A 27,974-nucleotide genomic window follows, 5' to 3' on the forward strand; every position below is an offset into this window, starting at 1 on the left:
ATTAAGGATAACCTTTTGAAGAATAAAAGCTTCTTCTGCTATCTCCTGAAAGGCAGGTTTTATTCTTGGTTTGCATGTATTTGCAAACAAGACCCTACTCATTTATTCAAGTGAGCTTCAGGGATGCTGATTATTAAGGTACAGTTAAATTTTAAAAGCAAAAAAGCAGAAAAAGCATGTAATAGTTATGCCACACACAGCCTATGCTTTAATAGAAAAATAAAAGCATCAGCATGATTTAATAGCAATAAAGCTCAGTAATACATTCTAGGGCACAATTACAACAGAGGCCTGTGTCTGTCCCCTCATCATCTCTGCCTGCCCCACCCACCCCAATTCATTCTTCTAATCTGAGCATGGCTCTTCTTCAAGAAAAATACACTGCTACTCAACTGTCAGCGACTGATATAAACACAGATTAGTCTGCACTTCAAAGTCTGACGTCCTCAGGGTCTTACACCTGAAAAATAGATGTCAATATTCAAACTACAGTTTTGCACAGAATAGAATAGGATATATATCTATTTGGAAGAGGCCTCAAAGATCATCCAGTCCAACCCTCAACCCAACACTGAAGGGTCAACACTAAACCACATTCCTAAGCATCAGGTCCACACACTGTGTGAACACTCCCAGGGATGGTGACTCCACCACTGCCCTGGGCAGACCATTCACAGTATCACAGTATGTTTGATACCCTTTCAGTGAAGTATTTCCTAATGTCCAGTCTAAACTTGTCCTGGCACAGGCTGTAACCATTTCCTCTGGTCCTGTCACTTGTTATCAGATAGAAGAGGATGGCCCCCTCCTCGTTCCAAACTCCCTTCAGGTAGTTGTAGAGTGTGATTAAGTTCTCCCCCTCAGCCTCTTCTTCTCTAGACTGAACAAACCCAGCTCCCTCAGACATTCCTTGAAGGTCATGTACTCAAGGCCCTTTATGAGCCTTGCTGCCCTTGTCTGGACATGCTCCAGCAGCAAAATATCCTTCCTATAGTGACGGGCCCAGAAATGAACACCATACTCGAGATGTGGCCTCACCAGTTCTGACTACAGTGGGATGATCACGCTGGCCACAATGTTTCCAATTCAACCCAGGATGCCACTGTCATTGCCACTCACAATGTAACAAAGCAGCTGCCTGTTCAGATACAATTTACACAATACATGCATCCACAGCGCTTTTCTATTCTTTGTATTTAAACCGTATGAAAATGAAAAACAACAGTATCTGTATACAACATTTTAACCAAAAAAAAAAAGACAGCTTCCCCAACAGATCGTATCACAACAACACTGAGGCACTTGGCGTAGGCATGACTGTTTGCAAGGACTACACCTACGGGTGTTTGTGTGAATACTCTCAAGCTGGAACAAGGCTACTACCAAAATTGCAACTAGTCAGAGCAAGAGATCCTTCTCCAATGCACACATAAATATAAGATCATTTACAATTCATCTCTACACAGGCAGTATGACTCACAGTCAGTTTAAGAAACCTCAGTCTGCTGAGTAATTCAAACAGCTTCATTCTTAGTTACAATGTAATGAAATCAGTAAGTCAACAGTGACAACACTGTATATAAACTTCTCATCTGGAGACTTGATTACAGCATTTTACAAGTTAAGGCAATTATGATCTGCTACCACCAAATCATTTCCTATTGTGACAACTAATTTACTTGATAAAGAATCTTTAAAAGCGCTTTCAATTTGCATTGTTGTACAAAATACCTAAAAAACTAATTTCTTACCCGTACCTCAAGCTGCATGGCTGTTCTCACAGCTCTCTTACAAGGACCACAGCAAAACATTGCCTCAAGCAGTTGGCAGTGGCCTGAATTTTGTCATCAAGTAATGAGCCTACCACAAAAATAATGACTGCATGGCAGCAGCCTGCTGGATATAAATCCCTTTGCTGCTTAAAAAAAAAAAAAAAAAAATTAAAAAATCCCCTTGATACTTTTGAAGAGTAGCAAAAATATAAAGCATCTGTGCTGGTTTTAACTAATTACACAGCAGAACGTGAACAAATTAGCACTAAGTTATTTTACAGCTAAGCAAACATTAAAAAGAGGAACATGGAACCAAACACTTAACTTGTGCAGTGTCAGCCATAAGCACTAAATGCCTCACCATGCAAATGGTGAAAAGCTTTCTAAAGAGAGACCAATACTTAAAAGCAGCAAAATAAACACTACATGTTTTGTGAATGCTTCCCTCCCTAGCCTTGCTCACTCTTCCCTTTCCTAAGGCTCTGGATGAAAATAATTATCTGCCTCAGAAAGGCATCGCAGACAGCGTCACTCCTTAAACAGTAGGAGGACAGCTGAGTGATGTGAAGCATTTCTCGCTTGTCCCTGGAGTAATTGCATCACCTCCAAAAGGCACTACTGCAACATCAAAAACTAAAATGACTTTAAATGTGGAGCTCTCTTCTAATGACAGTCGTATTTCAATAAGGCCATCCTCCAAAAACCCACATGACACTATTACACCAGCTGCCTGTTAGGACTTAGCTTATTGATCACCAAGGATCAATCAGGGCAGCCTGCATGCAAACCTCAGGGTATGAAATGAACTCACAACCTAAATACATAATCATTTTTTACATTTTCATCTTTACATTTTTATCATAGAGTGAACATGGTTATGTGCAGCACCAGATTTGCAAGTTCTATGTGCCCTGGCAGAGAAAGAATACCAGTAAAATTACACTAGATTTACAAAACATCACTAATTTAAGTCTCTGCACAAATACCTTAGAAAATAAAACTAGGTATGTATTTCTTGATAAATTGGAAAACAGAGAGGGGGGGGGGGGGGGGGGGGGGAAGAAACAACACTCGTAGGTTTTGCCAATACACTTCAGTGAGCATACCACAAAGGAAATGTATGATTTAGAAAAATACCAATTTCAGCTTTCATCAGCTATGCATGCTGTAGTTTCAGTCCAAAATGAAACATCAGGACCTAGACACTGCAAAGGAGTCTTTTCTTCAAACCAAGTCATTTTCACAGAACACACATTTACTTGAGGAGAAAAGGAAAAAAAAAAAAGCTATACATAGAATAAACCAGGTTGGAAGAGACCTTCAAGATCATCGTGTCCAACCCATCAACCAATCCAACACCACCTAAACAACTAACCCACGGCACCAAGCACCCCAAATGATCCTCGCCATCCTCAAAGAACCCCCAAAATCATGTTCTCTGTGACGACTCATAAAATCCCATTATCTGTTTCTCTTATCAAGTCTTCCATCCTTCCTAACCGCTCCTTTGCTCAGACCTGTGGCTGATGCTAGCACTTCCTGCCCCACACAGCTTCCTCAATACACTATATCAGCTACTGCCCCCTTTCACTCCCCCCCAGGCATTTGCAGCCACATTTCAGCAAGACTTCAAGGAAATAATTTTCAGATACAACAGCCAAAGGCAAGACTAGATGCAGCAGGACCACACAAGTTATGATCAACCCACTCTCAAAAATCCTGATTCTTCTCATTTCATGAGGTTCAGTTTATTCTTGTTTCTAACTGTGCTGTAAACCTACCAGGGAAAAGGCTGTGTCCCCCACAGGTGTTTTTGCACTGCAAACTCTGAATAACACCAAAGCTCTGATTGGGGCCCTCACACGCAACAAGAATACAATAGCCCTTGTGGCACCCTACAACCAGCAATTACACCGGAGTACAGTGTATTCCAATAGAATAGAATAGAATAGAATTAACCAGGTTGAAAAAGACCTTCGAGATCATCAAGTCCAACCTATCACCCAACACCATCCAATCAACTAAGTGCCTCATCCAGTCTCTTCCTAAACACCTCCAGTGATCGTGACTTGATCACCTCCCTAGGCAGTCCATTCCAATGGCCAATCACTCTTTCTGGGAAGAATTTCTTCCTAACATCCAGCCTAAACCTCTTGTTCTGGTACTGGTTCCCTGGGAGGAGAGCAACCCCCACCTGGCTACAACCTCCCCTCAGGTAGTTGTAGAGAGCAATAAGGTCTCCTCTGAGCCTCCTCTTCTCCAGGCTAAGCAACCCTCAGCCTCTCTTTAGGAAATGGGAGTCACCAATTGAGAGGGTGACTCACTGTCCTTTTCCAACTCTGTGGTAGTTTTAGGCTAATCCTTTACCATTTTTTCACAGATCTTGAACAGAAAGTGGTAAAATGTAAATAAATCACCATTGGGTGTAACAATGAAAATAATGATAGCTCTAAACAATCCCATTGGAGAGGTGTCTACCATAAGGATTTAGTTTGGAAAACAATCTTTCCCTCTTTTTGCTTCTTTGATTCTAGCTGATGCTTCTTCTAGCTTTACTGACATCGGCTGCCCTGGTTTGTTGTGACTGTTACTAACAACTTCTCTGATCTTTTCTCTTGTCCCTTTTGTGTACAGGGGGGTAGGGAGAGAAGCAGAGGCAGGAAGAAGCTATTAGCTTCTCCTGATCTTTGGCCAGGGGGGGTTCTTGTGCTGTTTATAAATTGTAAATAACTGTAAGTATTGAAAACACTGTATATTTTGCACATATTCATTGGATTTCATCGTAGATTGTAGTTTTGCTTTTACAGCTCCATTTGCTTCTAAGTGAGCTGGTCTGGCAAATTTCACGTTGGGGGAAAAATTTCAACCTGCCACAAACTCTGAAGTCCATCCTCTCCATACAAAGGGAACTACACAATTTAGTCACATTAGACAGCCTTTGATTATTGGGATGAAAGTTTCAGGAGCCTTCATAATCTCCAGAATCTCTCAAATATTCAGTTAACTCTCAGCTTGGTTTCTTCTCTGCTTTTCAACCATTTTTAAAAGCTCACATTTTATAGAATCATAGACATGTTTTGGTTTAAAAATATCTCCACCACCTAACACTATGATGGCCATAAAACCATGCCCCAGAGGGCTATGTCTACATGATTTTAAACACCTCCAGGGACAATGACTCCACCACCTCCCCAGGCAGCCTACTCCAATGCCTGACCAATCACTACCTATAAAAGATTGTTTTCAGTCCATCCCACATCACAGAATACCTCAAAGATCATCCAGTTCAACCATCAACTCATCACTGAAGAGTCAACACTAAACCATGTCCACGTGCAGCTTAAACATCTCCAGGAATGGTGACTCCACACTGCCCTGGGCAGAGCACTCCACTGTCTGATAACCCTTTCAAGCGAAGAAGTATTTCCTAATGTCCTGCCTGAACTTCCCTTGTAACCATTTCCTCTAGACCTGTCACTTGCCACCAAGGAGAAGAGGCTGCCCCCCTCCTCATTTCAGCATTCCTTCAGGTAGTTGTAGAGAGCAATGAGGTCTCCCCTCAGCCTCCTCTTTTCCAGACTCACCAACCTCAGCTCCCTCAGATGCTCCTCGTAGGCCATGTGCTCCAGGCCCCTCATGAGCCTCACTGCCATTCTCTGGACACACTCAAGCACCTCAAAGTCCTTTTTGTAGTGAACGTGCTACTTGAGATGTGGCCTCATCAGTGCTGAATACAGGGGGAATGATCACCACCCCATTCCTGCTGGCAGCAGTGTTTCTAATACAAGCCAGGATGCTCTTGGCCACCTGGGCACACTGCTGACTCATGTTCAGTTGACTGTCAACCAATACCCCCAGGTCATCTCCCAGTCGCAGCTTTCCAACCACACATCCCCACATCTGTTGTTTCCCCATGGGGCTGTTGTTTCCTAGGTGAAGGACCTGCCACTTGCCCTTGTTGAACTTCATACAGTTAAGCTTGGCCCATAGGTCTAACCTGTTCAGATCCCATTGTAAAGCTTCCCTACCCTGTAGCTGATAGACACAGCCACCCAGCTTGGTGTCATCTGCAAACTTGCTGAGGTTAACTCAAACCCCCTCATCCAGGTCATTGATAAAAATATTAAAGAGGACAGGCCCCAGTACTGATACCTGTGGGATGCCACTAGAGACTGGGCACCAGCCAGACTTAGTTCCATTCACCAACACTCACTGGGCCCAGCCATCCAGCCAATTTTTAATCAAATACATCTCAGTCAAAGAAACCTTCAAATCTCTTCACACAAACTTTGAAAAACAAGAATAATTAGGTACTGAAAGTAAAACAAAGAGTTTTAAAAATGGGGAGATCCAAAATAAGTGCTTTATAACCTTAAAATGATCAAAGGTACCTCGATAACTAGTGGAAGAAAAAATGGCAGCAAGTTAAGTTGACACCTAAAGTTTGACTACAAGCAAGTTTTGCTAAGTTTTTAAAACATTCAAGTCAGGAAGCAAATCTACTGGATTATTTCCGTAGACGCAGCCAACAGGGAAGGGGAAGTACTACTGAAAAGCCCATGTTTTCGAACAGTTTCCTGTTCACACTGGAACACTTCCTCGATTAATCAGCGTGTTCCTGTATGCCTGTATGATGCACATGAACAGGCAGACGTTAAACAAAACTGTTCAAGCTCACAAACAAGTTATTGACTCTGCAGATGGCCACAACAAAACCCTTAAAGCATCATTACTGATCTTCACTGCTATCACACTTCCTTCCCCTTTCCCAGCTTCAGAGACAGGCTGTTCCACAGACCTTTCAAAGATGTAAAAGCCTGAGTAGCTGAACCCAGGCTCTAGACCAGATTTCTCTGTGGTCCTGCCACAGAGCTGAGCAAGGGTTTACAGCCAAAGTGCAGAAGCATGCCAGAACTGCAGGAAGCAGTTAGCTTTTTTAGTGAACTCCCAGTTTCCACTTGCCACAAAAACTGATGCTAAAACAAGCGTAAGTAGAACTTTAGCCCTGCGAGTAACCCGCTGGCAAGCCGGCTAGCAAGACAGAGTTTCTGCTGAAATTTGCAGCTTGCCGTATGTTTTATGAAAGCAAACAGCTTTCACCTTCCCACTCCCTGCCTCTGCCACAAACCCAGGCAATGAAAGTAGTATCACAAATGCAACGTTTTGCAGGACTGTTGCACAAACTTCACGTACCACAGTGGAGATTCCACAAACAACAATCATTACACTGCTGCTATGCTGGCTGGGCCTGCCTGCCTACCTCTTACTCTACACACTTAACTATCTGGCGTATGTCCCGCTGTTGGTTCAGCATGATGAGTCTGGACAATCTGTGCCAACACAACTCTCTGTAGCACATCATTTGCAAAGACATGATGGTTACAGGTACATTTATTGCAAAGGATGGCATCAGGAAATTTAGGCAGCTAAGAAGCAAACTATTTGATTCCATCAATGCATTAAAAAAAAAACAAAACAAAACAAAAAAACACTTGCAGAAATAAATACAGTGGCTCAAAATTCTGCATTTTTCCTTTGAACGCTGAAATCTACAATCATTATTATAAGCATCTAAGCAATAAAACTTCCTTTTCTCTTGTTTTCCACAAGGATCTTACTGTATGCCAGTACTACATAATATGGCCTATAAAATGCTTACAGATTTACTGCCAACATTTGAGTCATTTTAACCCTAAAAAAAGAGGTTCCTCTGTGAAGGGAAGGCACACCACAGGTGGCAATGTGTAAAGAAACAAAGTAACAGCATATTACCGCAATAACTAAATAAAGAATCTTGCCCAGATAACTAAAAATAGCATCTCGGTGTTAATCTTGTATTCACAATTTTAAAGTATGTAACACCCTGAAACTCAGTTCTGCACCTCTACACATCTCTATCTCCCACTTCTGAAGTTTCAAATAGTATTACCTGGCTCTTGCTTGTTCCTGTTCTTTTAGTAATGAAACAAGAAATAAATGCTTAACCAAGCTCCTAAGCAAGTTTTCAGGACCCTAAAAACATCATTATTAGTTGTAAATTATACAAACACTAGTCATTGAAATATTAGTTGTAAAAGCAAGCCAACAAATAAGGTTTTTCACTACTCAAGCCATGCGACTCTTTGCACTGTACAACAGGTATGGGAGTGCTCTCCCACCTCACTGCAGGAGCTAATGAAAACCTCATATATTTCCTTCTCTGGTGAGGAACTACTGGAAGAAAATTACTGACATCATTCTTCCATCACAAGAGAAAAGACCACCCTCTTCAGAGGCGTAACTGGCTACATTTGCATGTCTTACATGCGGGTGTTAAAGCAACTTGATCCAATAGTTGGTTCAGCCATAAAATGCAGGCTTAGAACTCTGTTTAAAAGAAATATTTCATCTTCTGTCAAAAATAGATAAATAACTAGATAAATAAATAAAAACCTGATCCCAAACCCCATCTTTCTGATTCATGAAAATGTTAGGAAATGCTGTAACCATTACAGAGCCATTTCCTTTTTTGACTCCAACGTTGCTTTTTCTTTTCTTTCCTTTACAACAGAGGACATCCTTATGAATACACAACAGAGGACATCCTTATGAATACCCCAGCACTGGGAACTTCCCAGTTGTGTTTGCATAGTTATCATGACCTTTCCATAGTAACCAATCAGGTCTTCCATTATTAAAAACTTCCTTGATAAATGTAAACCATTTGTACAAGAGCAGCACAAAGAACCCTTCATGGTCCCACCTGAATCACCATTTGATTGCTCATATCAATACAGTGTACTCAGCCTTAGAAATTCAGATAGAACAATACATCTGTAGCAACCAAACTCCCTGATTTTGCCAGATCTGTCCATTTAAATTACCAATCACCAGCCATTAGCCTTAGGGGCATCTGTACAGCTCTTTCTTCTGAAAGAAGTTATAATGAAAAGATCAAGAAATTCAGCATGAATTCCTAGTAAAACAGCCCTTTACATTTGTCATGGTTTCTCACTGAGTCAGTTACAGCCAGCTACTTCTGCACTTACCTGTAGTCAATAGCAATTACTATAAAGCAAACCTGAATTTCAGGTGCCCAAAGTAAAGGCAGAGGAGATTTCATCCCTCTTCATAGCTCCCACTGCACATCCTGATGTTGTTATAGCTCTTTTGATAGCATAACCATGAAGTCCACTTGCAAACTGAGTATTTCCTCCATCTCCCCAAAGGCGATTCAAAAATAATGGCAGGTGGCAACAGAAATAAAACCAAGAAAAACGCAATTGAAAAACAAAATCATAGAATTGTTAGGGTTGGAAGGGACCTCAAGGATCATCCAGTTCCAACCCTACTGCCATGGGCAGGGACACCTCACACTAGATCAGGTTGCCCAGAGCCACATCCAGCCTGGGCTTAAAAACCTCCAGGGATGAGGCTTCTATCACCTCCATGAGCAACCTGTTCCAGTGTCTCACCACCCTCATGGTGAAGAACTTCTTCCTAACATCCAATCTGAATCTATACATTTCTATTTTTGTTCCATTCCCCCTCCTCCAATCGCTCCCTGACACTCTAAAAAGTCCCTCACCAACTTTCGTGTAGCCCTCTTCAGATGCTGGAAGGCCACAAGGTGGTCTCCTCAGAGCCTTCTCCTCTCCAGACTGAACAGCCCCAACTCTCTCAGTCTGTCTCCATAGCAGAGCAGCTCCAGCCCTTTGCTCATCCTCGTGGCCCTTCTCTGGATACCTCAGAGCACCTCCAGATCCTTCCTGTAACAGAGGCACCAGAACTGGACACAGTGCTCCAGTTGTAGTCTCAGCAGAGTGGAGCAGAAGGGGAGAATCACCTCCCTGGCCCTGATGGCCACACTTCTCTTGCTGCAGCCCAGGCTCTGTTTGGCTCTCTGGGCTGCGAAGTTCTCACTGCTGGGTCCTGTTGAGCTTCTCATCCACCAGCATTCCCAAGTCTGTTCCTTCAGGGCTGCTCACAAGCGAGTCACTGTCCAGCCTGTGTTGGTGCTTGGGATTGCCCGGACCCAGATGCAGGACCTTGCATTTGGTCTTGTTGAACCTCATGAGGCTGTCATGGGCTCAGCTCTCCAGCCTGTCAAGGTCCCTCTGGATGCCATCCCTTCCCTCCAGCATGTCTGCTGCACCACACAGCTTGGTGTTGTCAGCAAGCCTGCTGAGGGTGCACTCAATGACACTGTCTGTATCACCAACAAAGATGTTAAACAAGACTGGTCCCAGTAGAATAGAATTAGTCAATTTGCCTCCAAAAATTCCACTGCTTTACAGCAGTCAGAAATTCCCCCAAAAGCACAACATGTTGCACCAGACCATTAGATATAAGAATACCTAACCTGAACAGTAAACATTCCCTTCACAGCATTGCTACCTCACCTCTGTAGCATGAAGCAAAATACATTCAAGAATAAGCAGGTCGGTTAGAGAAGGGAGAGACCAGAAGGTATAGCAAACACAAACACGTCCTTCCACACAATTTGCAAGTCATCAGCAAGCCTCAGTTTCTGCAGGAATGGCTTGCTCTCCACACTGGCATAGGGCTTTCATGTATCAGGTATTATACTGCTTGAAAGGCTGTAATTTATGGTCTACCTGAGGTTCCTCCTCTTTAAAAACAAGTTTTGTTCAACATGGAATTAGGATTTTCCCTCAAAACCTTTTATCTGAGACACACATCACCTTGCTTAACAGATTTTAAGTACAATTTTGGTTCAAAATACACTAATGTAAATAAACAGCCACTAAATCCATGATGTCAGTGCAGCTATGATCAAAGTCAAATACCTATCTTCGAAACATCACATTTGCCCTGAAATGTCATCTTGAAGTATACCAAGTGGGGAAGGGACAGCTGTGCTTCTTATAAAACCTCCACACTCCAAGGAATGTAAATAAGGGACACTTACAATCTAGTTAACTAGATCTGGAGATCTAGTTAAAGCATTACATTTAAACATTTAAAAGGTTTTCCCTTCCTTTCTGTATCCTTCAGAGGTTATAATGTGTAAGTGACAGCAGTTGCCATGGAAATAAGTAGGCCAAGATCTTTCTGTGGGAACCTCAAAGCTCTCTTCACCACTGAGCACCCCATAATGACAGGGTCACATTCACACCTTTGACTCCCAAAGCCCATTTATTGAATAGAAATTAGTACAGCTGACTCCATTCACCTTCCGCAGACAAACACTAACTGCTCCCGCTCAAGGGAGCCACTTCCTCTGGACAGGCTCCCAGACCTATTTCAGCACCATCCTTCATACTGCAGGAAACTGATGTTGAACATGTACAGCCTTCTCCACAAACACTGAGCGGAAAGCAGAGTGTGCAAAGGCCATCAGATGCTTCACCTATCAAAAGCATCACTTCATAACCTGTGCAGAAATTTCTTTATCCAAAGCAATTGATGTATAATAAATCTGCATCCTATACCAGAAAACTAAGGCATAACAATGCAGACATGCAGTGACAGGAATTGAACTCTTGTAATAGCTAACAATTGAATTAGAGAACAGAAGAGAGGCTCTGAGTAATGGTTTCTTTTTCCCCTGGTGACTGTCAGTACTAAAGGAGGAAAGAGAAGTCCTTAAAGAACTCAGAGGAATTGCTTAATATCAGCATGTACCATTTGATGCACAGTCAATATATGCACATAGGAGGCCTATTTCAGGGCAGATGCAAGCAGATCTTTTTCTTGGGAGGGAGAAGGCTATTTCAACTGTTCGAGAATGTCTCATCAGCATCATAATTTTGTGAGCAAGTACAAATTCACACATTTAATCTATGCAGTCATATGTGTTTGCATAGGGTAAGGTTTATGTCACACATCCCCTAATAAATGCCTTAGATATGTAAGATTCAAGATATGCAAATAGCTGAGGTAATTCTAAACGTATCTGAAGGCAGAACTGTTTCAGTAGTACCCGCCCTCATTGAAAATGGCTAGTCAAATGTTTTTAACAATTAACATGCTGTGAATGTACACATATGGAATGGCTGGGATTTTCAAGAATTCTTCAGGGAGACAGAATTGCACAGAGAAGAAAACTCTTAAGCCCATGTGGAGGTTCATTTTACACATTTATGATATAATCCCCCCCAACAAATTCCTGTGCAAAAGCAGTGAAATTTAAAAGCCATTATATGTCTCGCTTGCCTAGCAGAGAATCAGAATGACCTTTAAAGGTAGTTCATCAATTTCACTGACATGAAGTAAAACCTAGTCAGAGTCAACAGACAAGTAAACACATTTCAATAAAGCAAAGCATCTAAACATCTTAAGTATAGATTTTTAACAATTCCAGTAACTTCAAGACGAAACCAGATAATCTTTAAGTCCCTTCCAACCCAAATCATTCAATGATTCTATGAAAAAGGCAGCTATTCTCTTGTTGAAATATTAACAGGGGGGGAAAAAAATTGTTAGTTCACAGCAAAAGACAGATAATTCCTATTGGGTCTGCAGTGGTTTTTTTGATTGTTTGCTTTAGCTTCTTGGTCAGAGAAGAGGGATTTAGTTTATCAAACTTATTTATTTTCTCTGCACTTAAAGTTCTGATGGACAACTGATTTTCTAACAAATGGATGCTTCATGTGGGGCACATTTACAGCCTAAGAAGGGGGTCTGTAAACACATACATACACATCTCTACCAAACCCTTAGTAATTAGGTAATTGCTGAGTGGGAACAGGAATGCATGATTTCTTCCCTCTGGCTGTTTTACACATTTTTTGTTAAAAGAAACAACAGAGAGGCAAGCGAGGGGGGAAAAAAAAAAAAAAATCTTTTGAGCACAATTTCTATACACAAAAAAAGGCTGTATAAGCAAAATTACAAACTAAAGCACTACTGCCCTGCCACTACAACAATTTTGTTTGGGTTTTTTTGAGATGCCAGGGAAGAACGCTTGTGAAGGGTCCCTGTCCTACAGTTAACCTTTGCAGGCATATTCCCCACCTCAGATATGCTCCACCCACACACAGCAGACAGCACCATCAGGGCCTTGATTATTTTACCTGGTGTGAAGAATACAATTCTTATGATAGTCAAAGTAAGTACAGATTTACACACTCAGGTATCTCATGGCCCACAGCACAATACCCAGCAATGTGCAGAACATACCAAGATGCAAGATAGGGCTTATAGAGGATAGGGCTTAGGCTGAGAAAACATAATCCTGTCTATATTCCCATCACTTTCCTAATTATTTCAGCATAGCTACTTTCCACAAACTCTCTCTTCCTACATCTCCAGGTGAGCAAGAATAATCTCATCTCATCTCACCAAACAAGAAACTGTTCTGCTTGTGGTAACAGGGATGTAGCTGGCCTTGCCACCAAGAACCCTGGGTGAAGTAGCCCAAAGCTTGTCAAGCAGTGTATTGGCTTCTTAGATAACCAGAAGGTCTAACCCCCTCAAGGTTGAAAACTATGTACTCAACTCCCTCCCTGAAATGTTTACACACCAATGCATGCAGCATGGGCAATAAACAGGAGGAGATGGAGGCCACTGTGTTACAGGGAAACTATGATATAGCAGTGTGGTAGTGAGAAAAAGTTCAATTCTCCCCTGCCACACAAACCACAGCTAACTCAGTCAGAGAAGCAAAATGGAAAAGAGCTGTATTTACAAGCAGAATTAAATGCAATGAATATACACAGTATTTACAGTATATACAAAAATATACAGGAAAGAACATAACACAGAAAACTCCCTCCTTTGGGAGGAGGGCTCCCCCCAAAACCCCCTTTTCCCCCTCCCTCCTTTTTTCCCAAAAAGGGTTAGAGAGAAAAGTAATTATTAAGGGAAATTCTGTTAGTTCAAAGCATATGTTAAGGGAAGAAAAGAATTAGTTTCTTATCTCATTAGTCCAAGGTCAGAACTGCCAGGAACAGAAGAAAGACAGCAGCTGTCCAGACTGAGACTGAAACAGACTGACTGACAGACAGAACTCAGAGTAAAACCTTAAAGTTACATTCCCACTGATCTACCAATGAAATTCATTTAGAATTTTCTTTGTTTTCCTTTTTACACCAAAACATTCAGCTAGAGAATTCAGTAGCTGTCCCTTTCCTTAAAGGCACAGCCTAAAACTGTCACAAGCAGCCACCACAGAAACCAGGTGGGACAACTCCCACAACTGGAGTGCTGCAATTGATGGGTACCAACTTGTCAGAAGGAATAGGCAAGGAAGAAGAGGTGGTGGAGTGGCCCTCTATGTTAGAGAGACAGATGAAGCTATGCAAATTAATAGGGTTGAGTCCTTATGGGCAAGGATCAGGAATAAGAACAGCAAGAGTGATATCATGGTAGGAATCTGTTACAGACCACCCAGCCAGGGCAAAGAGGTAGATGAAATTTTTTATAAGCAGTTGAGAGAGGTTTCACAATCACTACCCTGTTTCCTGTGGGAGACTTCAAATTCCCAGATGTCTGCTGGGAATACAATAGAGCAGGGAAAGAACAGTCCTGGAGGTTCCTGGAAGATAACTTCCTGACACAACTGGTGAGGGAGCCAACCAGGGTAGATGCCCTCCTAGACCTGCTTCTTGTGAACAAGGAAGAACTTGTGGGGTAAGTAAAGGTTGGAGACTGTCTAGGGCTCAGTGATCATGAGATGATTGAGTTCTCTATCCTTGAGGAAACAAGGAGAGTGGCAAGTAAAACTGCCACCTTGAACTTCCAGGGAGCAAACTTTGCCCTGTTCAGGAAACTGATTGACGAAGTCCCTTGGGAGGCCACCCTGAAGGATATAGGAGTCTAGGAAGGCTGGACATACTTCAAGAGGGAAGTCTTAAAGGCACAAGTGCAGGCTGTCCCTGTGTGTTGAAAAACAAGTTGGCAAGGAAGGTGTCTGGCCTGGCTGAACCGGGACCTTTGGCTGGACCTCATGAACAAAAGGAAGAGTCTATGGCCTTTGCAAGAGGAGACAGGTCTCTCATCAGGACTATAAAGATGCAGTGAAGCTATGCAGGGAGAAAATTAGGAAAGCCAAAGCACAGCTAGAGCTCAACCTAGCTACAGGTGTTAAGGATCATTAGAAATGTGTCTATAAATTCATTAACAACAAAAACAGGACTGTGGCAAATCTCCATCCTTTATCGGATGCAGAAGGAAACAGTGACTATGGATGAGGAGAAGGCTGAGGTCCTCAATGCCTACTTTGCTTCAGTCTTTAGCAGTAGATCCAGCAGTTCCCTGGACACCCAGCCTCATGAACTAGGAGTCAGGGAGGGGAATCAGAATGAAGTCATCACAATAAATGAGGAAGTGGTCAGTGATCTGCTACACCACTTAGACACACACAAGTCTATGGGGCTGGATGGGCTACACACAAGGGTGCTGAGGGGGTTGGCAGATGTGCTCACCAAACCACTTTCCATTATTTACCTGTGGTTCTGGCTAACTGGGGAGGTCCCAATGGACTGGAGGGTAGCAAATGTAACACCCATCTACAAGAAAGGGAAAAAGGAGAATGTGGGAAACTACAGACCTGTCAGTCTGACTTTGGTACCAGGGAAGGTCATGGAGCAGGTCACCTCAAGTGCTTTACATGACATATAGAGATAAAGCAGAGGATCAGGCCCAGTCCTGCCTGACCAACCTGATCTCCTTCTCTGACAGGATGAACCAACTGTTGGATGAGGGAAAGGCTGTGGATACTGTCTAACTAGACTTTCAAAAAGCCTTTGACACTGTTCCCCACAGAATTCTTGTGGACAAACTGGCTGCTCATGGCTTGTATGTGCACAGGCTCTGCAGGATAAAGCACTGGCTGGGAGAACAGGCCCAAAGAGTGGTGGTCAATGGGAGTTAAATCCAGCTGGCGGCCAGTCACAAGTGGTGTTTCTCAGGGCTCACTGTTGGGACCACTTCTGTTTAACATCTTTATTGATGACCTTGATGAAGACAGAGTGCGTCATCAGTAAGTTTGCAGATGACATGAAGTTAGATGTGGAGATTCTACAGAGGGACTTGGATCAATGAGCCAACATTAACAGGATGACATTCAACAAGGCCAAATGCCAGGTCCTGCACTTGGGTCACAATAACCCCAAGCAATGCTACAGGCTTGGGGAAGTGTGACTGGAAAGCTGCGTTGCAGAAGGGGACCTAGGGGTTCTAACTGACAAGCAACTTAATATGAGCAAGCAGTGTGCACAGGTGGCCAAGAAAGCCAATGGCATGCTGTTTTGTATTAGAAATGTTGTGTCCAGCAGGAGCAGGGAGGTGATTATTCCTTTGTACTTGGTGCTGGCGAGGCCACACCTTGAGTACTGTGTTCAGTTTTGGGCACCTTGTCAATAAAAGAGAGATCTGGAGGTGCTGGAGCAAGTGCAGAGGAGAGCAATGAAGCTGGTGAAGGGCCTGGAGAATAAATCTTATGAAGGAGCTGGGACCGTTTAGTTTGAAAAGGGGAGACCTCACTGCTATCCAGAACTACCTGAAAGGACATTGTATGTGGCATATTGTGGAGAGACTGGCACTGGTCTCTTCTCAGAGACAGAACAAGAGAGAACAGCCTCAAGCTGTGACTGGGTAGGTTTAGACTGGACATTAGGAAAAAAAAAAACTTTCATGGAAAGAGTGGTCAGGCATTGGAATGGGCTGCCCAGGGAGGGGGCTGAGTCAGACACCCTGAGTGTGTTTAAAGGCTGTTTGGATGTGGTGCCTAGCGGGAATATGGTTTAGGAGTGAACCTTGTAGAGTAGGGTTATAGGTTGGTCTTGGATATCCCAAGGGTCTTTTCCAACTCGAACATTTCTGTGATTCTCTTTCTGTGAAATGTGGATTTCATCTCTTAAGTGTGATTAAATAAATGTCTTCTAAATAAATTAAAGCATTACTGAATGAGGCAAAAGCACAGAGAAGGATATCTGTAAAATGTCATATTGTTATACATTCTTACACCTTACTGTACTCCAGCAAAGAAACCAGTGTTACCTATGTGCATATGCCAATTCCAAACACCACAAGGCACAGCCAGATTTTTCTTTCCTATTGCCATAAGAGATGGCTTTCAAAGCAGGAAGGTACAGTGATGCAGTTTAGTGATAAAAATTACCAATTTAGTGTCCTCCCCCACAAACTTTGACCAGATAGTTTTATGCTAAACAACCTAAGTTACAGCTAGCTCCTGATGATTTCAAACTTGGTAGTTTAACTATAATAAATCTGAGCAAAGCCAAGCACAGCATCAATGACCCCATTCATTTAAGACAGAAATTCATAGCACAGTGGTTGTTTTGTGTTGTTTGTTAAAAAAAAAAAAAAAAGGTCTGCATTGTTTCGTTCTCCCAGCACATATCAAATTTACACTGAGAGAATTCAACTACCAATCCAAGAACATTCAAGATTCTAGATCTCTTCTGTATTGTTTTTCTAGTAACAACCAACCACAACACATTGTCTCTTTCAGTGGAAATGAGAACAAAGACATTAAAAAAAATTAAAACAGCCTTTCCTTCTCCATGTAGTTCTCTTTGTATACACAAAGTTCATTGAGCATCACTTGTTTACTAAAAAAAATAAAAAAGGCACAACTGAGCATACAGATATAAAAAAGAAACATCATTTGGGGCAAGAAGAATGTCTACTTTATACTGGGGGAAGAAGGAACAACTCAGAAGAGACAGTTAAAGCCTGACCTTGAAAACTACTCTTAAACAAAGCAGGAACTATAATCACATTTCATGCAATTTTTTTTTCCCCCTTTTCCTCCCTGCTTTGCAATTTGCAACACATGCAAATCTGTTCAGACCTGGCAGGCCATATTCAAGCATGGGGGAACTCCAGTCTCTCTTCTCTTGTCTCACCTTGCTGCACTTGTGTCAGACCTGATTTAGCTTCCAGGCTCTCTCTCTTGCATACCAGAAAAAAAAAAAATCTAAAAAAGTTTAGTGAAGTTTCTATTCTCCTGTTTCCCAGCAGAAAAGTCTGTCTCCATAAACTTTCTCCTGCTTTGCATATCCTCTTCTGTCTCCCAGCTCAGTTGAGTAATCAGATGCACTAACAATGTCAAGACTTTCCAGTCTGCTAATTCCATACATTTCCTAGGCAATTCCGTATCAGTGCTCCATCATCTACACATCTGCTCGGCATGCACTACCCTGGCATAGAAACACACAAATCAAGCTGCTCATAATGCATGACCACATATTCTCCTCTCACATCCATGCCGTACCACAGTGTCAAAAGCACTCTTCTCAGAGAGTCCTTGCAATGAGGCCAACAGGTACTAATTTTGCAGCACAGCATTCAATCCTCTTTGGCCTGCCTCATAGATAGGCTAATACTAATTTTTTAAGAGGATCAATGCAGAAAATGCCTGGTGGATTATGTACATGAACAGAGAGAAAAATAAATAGGTGGAAGACATGAAAATGGGTACTGTTTTCTAGGTTATCAACAAACGTGTTCTAAACTTGACACACAGGCTTCGATTGAATTTATTTACTGTCCTTAGAAACGCTCCCCATCTGCTTATATCTCTAGTCCATTTTGATTAATTTGACACCTCTTCTGGTTCCCTCTCAGGCACTGTAAGAACATCTCCTGAAGTAATGGCTATTGTTTAGCACTTTCAAACACTTGTCAAAAATCTCAGAACTGCAGCAGTACAAACAACATGCATGTCTCCTCATTGAAAAATAGTCTTTTTTCCCTCTGCTTCACCTCATCATAGGAGAAAAAAAAAAAATCCACAGCACTAACAGTACCAAAATTAAGCTCTTTCTTATTTACTCATCTTACTTACTTACTCATTTACTTATTTACATTTTCAGAAACATGTGCATGCACCCAGAAACTTGGTGCAACAGAGTGGTGTGGCTGGGAGCAGGACATGCCAGGGTGGCTCTTAGATGCCTTCACAAGCTAGCTGAATGGAGCGGAACACCATTCTTACCACAGGAACTAGGGTCCCCTGCAGGGAAGACAGACTGCAGCAACACCTCCAGAGAGCTGAGCAGGCTCCTGCAACTTTACAGGTAGATAAAAGACAGAATATAGAAGCTTTTTGGCCAGAACACATATGCAAGATCTTGTTAATCCAGTTCCAGAGGGCTAGATGTGTAACTTTCCCACCCAAGATGAGGACACATTTACCTCAAATACGAGGTGCTACTTTTTGATTTTTAACTGAACAGTTTTGGGAACAGAAAATATAACTTTCATTAATTCATGCAAGAAAAGGATAAAATCCTCATATCAGGAGGAAAACAATGAATACAGAGTCCACCCAGCATGTATAGCTGCATCACCAGAGAGGTAAGTTAACTCTCCCAAGTAACAGCCAAATTAGCATCCTTCTGGCTTTCACCTCTTGTTACACTTGTGCTACACTGAAAAGCAGCTTCACAATCACCCAATCTTCCCAAAATTCAAGACTACAGTAAAGTAAGTGGGACCTTTCTCATACTTTTCATCAGTAGACTCACACTTACCTGCCTAGACACTCAAATACCAGACTGTACAAAGCCAAATGAAAAAAGCTTTACAAAATGCTTCTTTATCATCAAAGAAATGACCAGTTAGACAGGAGGGGAAAAGCTCCAGGGAAAGACAATCAAATAAAGGAGCCAAAAGCACTTCCTAGCTCCTTGTTTATTATACAGCCTCCCAACTGGGCACACCTTTCTTCAGCTAACTAAATAAACATTGCATACAACAGCTGAGTACTACACACAACAAAGAACACCCCAAAACTGTTTTAATATTATCATAATAAGGAAGGTCTGAATTCTCATTTTAAACTTCCAACACAGTAGCTTATGTACAGATGTTAAAAGAAAAACCCACACTGTTCTTTAAAGTCTAATTCAGGGAAGTTTATGACCCGGTTTGCTTCTCTTTTGTAGTCACCTTTAAGTCTCCATCTTTATTGTCACATACTACCTAGAATACATTACAGTTTTGTGCATTTTTCTCTAAGTAAAACATTATGAAAAAATCTCTTAGTAACTTCTGCAAGTAATTAAACCTCAGTTTAGTGGGAAGGATAGCAGATCAGCATCCATTCATGAGTAACACTTTCGTGGTCATGCACCTTGAAAACCTACTTCTCAGCTCATTTAAATCATAGGATAATGTTATTATTAACAAGATCCAACACTTGGAAGCACTGAAGGCTTACAGGAAATGTTAGCCAACCTTGGCAATTACATCTTTCCTTTCCTGTCAATACTCATTCCAAGTTACCTTTGCACAGCGAAAATTGGGATACATAACCTCATCCCTGAGCATTCGGGGGAGCACTTTATTCTCGTATGAGCTACACAGTCCCTATTGTATTGGGCTTGAGACTCCATTTTTCCTGAAGAAACCTAAAACAAAATATTTGAGGAATTCAGAGATAACATCAAATCTTGGGAGCTTTTCTATCATGTTTATTTCCACTCATTTAAATAAAATTACTTTGGAAAGTCATTCTCAGAATCAGAGCACAGCACATCTATCTACCAATTCATCCAACACCTTTTGCAAGAATTAGATCTAATGCTAGCAATTCAGATCAAGAATTGATTTTCACATGACTGAGAGACCTCTGCTTGCTTCACTGCAAGAAAAACCTAAGAGAACATATTTTAACACAAAAACGTTCATTCAAAACATACCCTCTAAGATGGCTGAGAGAGAGCGTGAGAGCGAGTAGCACAGTGCAATCTCCAAATCCAGCCAAGTGGCCCTGGGGAGATTACAGATCCTTTCAATAAGTCTCCAGTTCCTCATTAGCAGGAGGCCACACAAAGCAGGTAACTCTGAAGCTCAGCTGCTCAGAAGGCATGCCAGTGAGCGAAGCACTAGGGGATCCACATCATCTCTCCTTCTTGCAGGACCTCTAAGTGCTATAAAGCCATACACTTTTGGCAGAGCACAGCTGTATCCATACCAGCAGGTTTGCAAAAGGTTATCAAGTGGTTAATGTAATATCTGTTTATACTAGAAGAAAGGGGACTCAATCATAACATTAGCAAGGAGATGGCAACACAGCACATTAAACAAAGTCTCCAGACACACCTCCACTCAGTGTCCAGAAAAATCTATGGATCAGTCTTAGATTGCAAATAAATGCATTCATATCAAATGCCTCATTCACTGTGGAAGGAGCTACTGCCCTCCTCATTGCTACAATGGCTTTTGTTTCTTTAATAATGAACAACAAACCAAACAAAAAATCTACACAAAACCCATTTTGGTAGGTATGAGTGCAAGCAGCTTTTGTCAGCAGACTCTGTAACAATCTCTGATCATAGGAATTGCTATGTACACCAAGGTATACACAGTAATTGCTTGGAGGGGAGGGGGAAAGCATGTGAACTGTTTCCTCTCTAGGCTAAGAAATCCAGTGAGATAGACTTCATCTGTCAATCCAGCTCCACATTTACAAAGCTTGCTTCTTTTTCTCCTTGATAAACATACACAGAGAAACCTACTCCCTTGCCACTTCTTCCCTTTCAGTGGAAAAGAGCCACCTGCACCTCGTCTCTGCTCCATGAAAGAATTGCAAGTGTCCATTCAGAGCCTGCTCACCCCAGACAGCACACTGTGCTGATACACGTCACTGCACAGCAAGGGAACATGGCACATACAGTGTCTCACCCTGTATGAGCTACTCGGTTCTCTGTCTTAAGATTACCCTTTCTAACCCAGTCTGTAAACGACACTCCTGCTCTGGCACATCATGGCCTCCAAGCACATCGACCGCACAGACGGACAGGCAGCAGAGCTTCCTTTAGGTGCACTTGCATAACTGCTCCAGCTCGCACACACCTTCTAATGAAAGTCATTAACAGTTTTCCAACAAAACCTCTGCGTAGGTATACAAAAGAAGTATGAGATCAGTATCTATTTTTGAGCCTGATGGTCATAAAAAGAGTCCACGACCTACTGACAATTATTATAGGAATTTTTAATGTTTTTTAAAAAAAAAAAAAGGGGGGGGGGGAGGCATTTCTACTACATTGATGTCCAGAGCCCACTAGAAATACTCGGGTGTCATAGACTTAAAGGCGACGTTTCACGTTTTTCACAGCTCTCAATGCAAGAGTTATGCAATAATAAAAGCAGCATGAAAGTGGAAGACAGGAAGGCGTTCCAGCACAAAACCGAAGAAGAGATATAAAACACCTCTTCAACCTGCAGGATCCATCAGGTTCCCCCTCACAGCAGGGCACGTCCTGTTGCCCTCCCTACTAATGGCAACCATATAACAGAAATGAGCCTCAACAAGAAGTTTAAAATCGGTGCATTCATGCTCGGCTTTCCTACTAAACATCGATGCTGCGTGGTTTCGTATGGGCACAAAACAATGACAAACGGGTCCACCGCCACGAAGCAGCAGCAGCCATCCACTAATTAAACTAGCTGGAAGGCAAACAGGCATAGACAGCAAACTCTAATGTCACTTTACCCGTCCCTTGCAAACTCAGCATTTCAGTGCAGACCTGGTTTCAACTCTCCTGACAGCCGAAACATAAAAGGCAGCCGGCTTCCCAACAGCAAGCGCCGGTACAGCGTCTTGCTATTCATCGAGTTAAGGGACGGCGGTTCGTGGCTGGTAATGCCCCCCGCCCCTCTTAAGTGGCCAGGCACATTAATGGTAACGTAGGCTGCATTTGGAAGAGACCAGGCCAATTCCTGGCCGGCCAAAAATGCCTCGCATCCGTACCCACCACCCCGAAAGGTGCCCCCGCCCAGCCCCGCCGCTGCGGCAGGTGCAACCAGGACCAGCAGCGGGGGCCCGGGCGCCGTCCTGCCGCCCCGGGACGCACCTGCGTAGCTGCCGCGGACTGGGGGCAGACAGGAAACTGCCGCCGGAGTCAGTGGGGTTGCGGACATTGGGACAAAAAAAGCACATTTATAGACCCGCCAGCCCTCGCTCATTTGCTGCCAGAGGCTCCTCCTCTCCGCTCCAGCCGCGCTGCCAGCGGGGGCTCACACCTCCCGCACCCCTTCTCGGGAACCGGCGGCGGGCCGCGCCGGGCGTGAGGCCCCGCTCCGCAGGTGTGCTGGCACCGCCCGCCAGCCCTTCCCGGCCCCGGTCACGGCGCAGACCAAGCCCCAGAGCCTCCCCCCCAACGAAGACACTGCCCGCCACCATGGCAGCCCCTGCACCCACCTCGGCGGGAGAAGGCACCGCCAGACACTCGTCCCAGCGGCGACCGCCCTGCCTCCGCCGCCTCCACCACCACCAGCAGCAGCACCACCGCCGCCGCCGCCGCCTCCTCCCGCCCCTCCCCCTCTCTCCTCCCGTCCCCCCTCCCCCCGCCCCGCTGTCGCCTCCGCCTCCTCCACCTTCCCCGGCCCCAGGCGATGCGCAGCCCGCCCCCCTACCGGTCGTCCCTACCTGCGAGGGCCTGCTAGAGCTCCCCTTACGGCGCCCCCGCCCGCCTCGGCGCCTTCCCCTCGGCAGGCTGGGCGAGCACAGCCCCCTCCTCCCTGCGCCGGCGGGGGCAGGGCGGCGGCAGTGGGAGGAGTAGTTGGTGCCCGTGTGTAACAAGTTTGGGTTGCCCCACAGTATGGCGGACGAGGCCTGACGGGGGGCGGGCGTGCCGCGGTGCCTGCCCGGAGCGGGGCCGCAGCGGCGCGCCGCCAGGGGGCGGGCCCGGGGCGGCTGCCACCACACCGGCGAGGCGAGGCTGGAGGGGCTGCTCCGCCCTTTTCTCAAGAAACTACGTTATTTTTTTCTCTACGCTACCCCCGACGCTACCCTTGCTAACGGCAGCGTGCTCGCAGGAGCCAGCGGGGAAGAGCAGGGGGTTGATGGTGCCCATTCGATGGCCGCCCCCGGTAAAAGCAAATCATCCCCACCCTCCCCCTCAAAGATTTAGGGCTCTGTGGCTTGAGAAGGTATCGATACCCTTCTGCCGAAGGAGATGCGATGCTCCCGCAATTTAATTAAGCGGTGCAGAAGCCGCCTCGCACCTAGCGCTGCTGCTCCTCACGTTCCCGCTCCCAGGCTCAGACTCCTATCGGGCAGGATGGATCCGCGCACTGCGGACCGCACGCAGATCGCATCCGGGGTGCAGCCTCCCAGTGCCACGGAAATGGGATTTACACTGAAAGCAAACGTTGCTGGAATTGCTGTGTCTTGAAACTCAGGTCCGTGTAGGTGCCTGCTTGGTAATACTAAAGGAGGAGCCGCTTAGCATGGAAAAGAAATTAGGGCAATGGTTGCGCAGATCGCATCCGGGATGCCTCTGCTGAGTCACCACTGATGAGTTATTGATTACCATCGTGTCCATGCATGGCTGTGGTGACTGTTCTAATGAACGACATGAACCAGCTCGTGGACAACTGGCGTTTATTTTACTTCTGTGGAACATGTGGTATCCAATGCCATTCGATTGCTGTAGTTCAGTTTAACTGGAGTAATTTAAGCACAACTGAACAAAATATTTAATTTATTGGATGCTGACACTTGCTTTCCTATCTGACCGAATTCCAGCATTATGGTATGCATGTATTGGTACAATAACATGACAGTTAGTTTCTAATACCTACATGTCACTTCAGGTATAGCTGAGAAATAGTGTCAAAAGGAAATTATTGAGGAAATATAGCCTTAAAAAGACACAGAGACATGATGGTAATCTCAGATGAAGAAAGCTTACTTCAAAGCAAAACCTGGCCACCTTGATAGTTCAGGGTGTTTGAAACTAGACGGTTTAAAGGAGGGTGTTAACAAAGCCAGTGAACAGCTTCTTGTGTGGGAAACACTTGGAAATCCACTTCCCCTCATTACATTTTCAAAGTGGTGATTTAACACAGGGCCACCAGAATCTATCACACCATGGATATCAAATAAGGTCACACACCATCATAACGTTAGATCTGAAGCAGAAAGAAGCAAGTAGTCATGCTCAGGTCTAGGAGGCAACAACAGAAGGAGCTGAGTATGCTGGTTTTGCACAGAGTGTGGGAACCACGATTTACCTGCACTTTCCAGAAACATGGAAAAGGATCAAATGCTGAACTGCTGCTGGAAAATTCCTAGTGCAAACAGAGTAGAAGGATTAAAAAAATCGTATCAGATTTTATATTGGGGAACTGCTGTAATTTATACCAGCAGAAAAATAAGCTGCATCTCCCCTGGGACTGGTTGCTGGTATTAGTATACCAGCAAAACCTTCCTAGTATAGACAAAACTCTAAGTATCTCCTGAGGGATGCGGCTTTGAAATGATACTCCAATCGAGGCAGCAAAAATGCTTTTTAAATCTCTTTTGCATTATATGAATCCTTGGCTAGGGCAGTTTTTGGCACAGAGTAGGAAAATCACATGTTTTGGGGTTTTTTTTCAGGTTTCTCCAGGGATCCTACAGTCTGCACAAGCTTTCAAAGACTCAGAGCAGCACAAAGCAATCAGAACAAAGGCAAGCAGGAAGACAAAATTTCATTATTATTTCTGCTGTCTCTATCCAGATTAGATTTTATAGCCTTTAAGAGTTATGCTGTTTATTTGTATAGCATAGTTTTTAGTTTCTGTTCTCAGTAAAAGTGGAGGATTGCGGTCTGAAAGGTCAGAGGTAAGCCAAGGAATCCATATTTGGACCTTGTCAAATACCAGAATCTTAGTCACATTCAGGAACTTTTTATCAAGCAGAATGTGTTACCAGCAGGGACTTGTTGAGAAAACAGAAATGCCCTAATAATAGCAGTGTTTGGAACATATAGCACGTAACATAAATTGCATCACTGAAAATTCCTATTAAATCCCATTTTAAGCACTGTCTTTCATAGGATTTAAAGACATACAGCTTCTGTGGTGTGATGGACGCATATCTGTGATGTTGTCTGAGGGTCTGTGACATTAGCCTGGATTGCATGTCACCTAGCGGTCCTCATGTTAATTGAAACTGAACTTTCTGTGCTAAAAATCACTGTCATCTTTCAAATAGTACATGGTGCAACAATGAAGTCATAAAATGAGCTACTATTAATACATGTGTCCATATGGGTATTCCAGAGATATGCATGAAAAGTACTTTTAAAAACCTCTGTTGTAAGCATAATAAAGTATATTCTTTGAAAGATGCATAATGCAAGCTGTGAAATAATAATACATAATGACTGATTCTGTCATAATACACCTAGTTCAGAAATCATGTTAAGAGGTGAATATACACATGGATATTTTTAAGCGTAGACAAGCTGTATCCAATCTGTGCCAGGAAAAAACAAACCCAAAAGCAGACAAACAAACCAAACCCCCACCACATCAACACACAAACCAAGCACCAAAAGTTATATAAAGCTCTAACAACGGACTAGATTCTTAAACCTGAAGTCCTTAATTCAACTCAGGAATAAATAAGCTGCAAGGAAGAGGACACCAGAGGAGAGTAAGGAGGGAGAAAGAGGAGGACTGAAGCTGGCCTGCAAACCAGGTCTGAGGCTAAGGGCAGATCAGCCCAAGAGTGAGTGAGAGAACAGGTGGTAGGCATTTAGTAAGGCAGTGAAAGGGCAGTGAACATGCCTGGAGGCTTGCAGACTAATATATAATGCAATGAATAGGTCAGTAGCAGAGTGCATAAGAGAATGAATGGTTGAGAGGGTAAAAGAAAAAAGTTGGGTTCAATGAGTGTAATTTTTGAACAATTCTAAACAAAGTCAAAAGTTCCAAGGTATATTAGTTGCTATATTGCTATGGTGGCATGACTTTTTAGATGATTTGTCATTGATACCAGTCAGTGCTAGAGTAAAAAAAAACATTTCTATGGGGAAAATAAACAAAGGGAAGCCTTTTCAACTAACAATAGCATGATAAAAATACATATTTTGAATGCTCTTTACGGTTGTGACAATAAGAACAGGTTTTGAAACCTTAATATATAAAAATAATGTATAAATATAAACACAAATAAAGCATTTAAAAGCAATGTCCAGTAAAATTCATGTTGATGAACATTATTGAAATACTAAAATTAACATGTACTTAAAATTATTTACAGTGTAGGGAAATACCCTTAATTTTTTATCCAAGCTAGGAACATGGTACACAATAGCTCAAAAGCAGTTCATATAAGATTGTACAAGTCATCAGTGGAAGAAGAACAGATAAATAAAACCTTGACCTTTCACTTCTGTTTCATCCCCATTAGAGAAAATGCACTGTGTTCACTTTTGCAATTACATAGGCAATGGAACTATACTATAATAAAGGGGCATTGTCTCTTAACCCTGTGGGGTTCTTGTCTGAATGCTTCCTGTATCATTGTGAATAAACATGGAAATTATGTTGAGAATACACTTAAAGACTTTTAAACTGTCCCATGTATCTATTTGTATGTCTAAGACAGAAGGATGGAGAGCTAAGCAGGTGCACAGACAGCTACATTTAGACTGTGTAGTGCAGAGGAGGTGCATGGCTGGATACTATGGAAAGTGAGGGTCTCTTTTCTCTTCTTTTGGTAGATCTAGTGGACAATAACCCTGTCAAGGCCACAGATGGTATTTTCCTTCTCTTTGTACTTCCTCACATGTAATACCAGGTTTATCAGGTGGGTTAGTGTCTTAAGCAGTGGGCAAAAGACTTACCTGCGGTCCAGCCTCCATTAAATCTCACTGCAAAGCCTGTTAAAATGTTTGCTAAAGGGATGAGGAACAGAGTGTATTTAGGCAAGGATGGCAAAAAGGGTGGGAATACCCCTCATTCTGATTCTGTGTAAGCATTCATATTTTACATTGAGAATTCACTAGCAAGTTATGTTACTGACATGCATTACAGATAGACAAAATAACACAAATACAAACAAATATTTTGTGTTAATAGTTTTCACTTATCAGTGCCCAAGTTTGGAGCTTATAGTTCTTACTCAAGACGTTGCATGCATAGGTACATAATGGAGAATCCAACCACTCAAGTGGTCTTTTCATAGGAAGCTGCCATACAAAGATGTAAGATTAACAGTTGGTGAATGATGAAAGACTCTTTATCTGCTCTACATAGTGGAAGAAGTTCACGGACTAGTGGAGGAGGCACAACATGTTTATTAATGAGAAAAATAATTTAAAAAGTGTCAGCAGTGCCTGCCTCAAGGGACAAGGTCAGTGAGGCAACATTAATAATGTAGTATGTGAACAATTATGAATAAACTAGAAGTCAATATATTGTTTTTCACATCTTCTGAAAAATGCAATTACGTTTCCAAAAATATCAAAGTGAATGAAAAACAAAATTAGTGAAGTCATTAACAAT

The 27,974-nt window shown here is 43.0% G+C and overlaps 1 protein-coding gene across 1 annotated transcript in view; it reads right to left on the bottom strand.

Moving 5' to 3' along the window:
- SEMA4D (semaphorin 4D) overlaps positions 1 to 23,281 on the bottom strand; it is a 108,589-nt gene extending 85,308 nt beyond the window's left edge. Inside the window, exon 1 of the mRNA XM_054178775.1 lies at positions 23,122 to 23,281. The gene's annotated coding sequence lies outside the window, so the exon portion shown is untranslated. The remainder of the gene's footprint in view (positions 1 to 23,121) is intronic.
- Between the last annotated feature and the right edge of the window lie 4,693 nt (positions 23,282 to 27,974).

Source organism: Dryobates pubescens, chromosome Z, assembly GCF_014839835.1.
Source record: "Dryobates pubescens isolate bDryPub1 chromosome Z, bDryPub1.pri, whole genome shotgun sequence".
Taxonomy (NCBI): Eukaryota; Metazoa; Chordata; class Aves; order Piciformes; family Picidae; genus Dryobates; species Dryobates pubescens.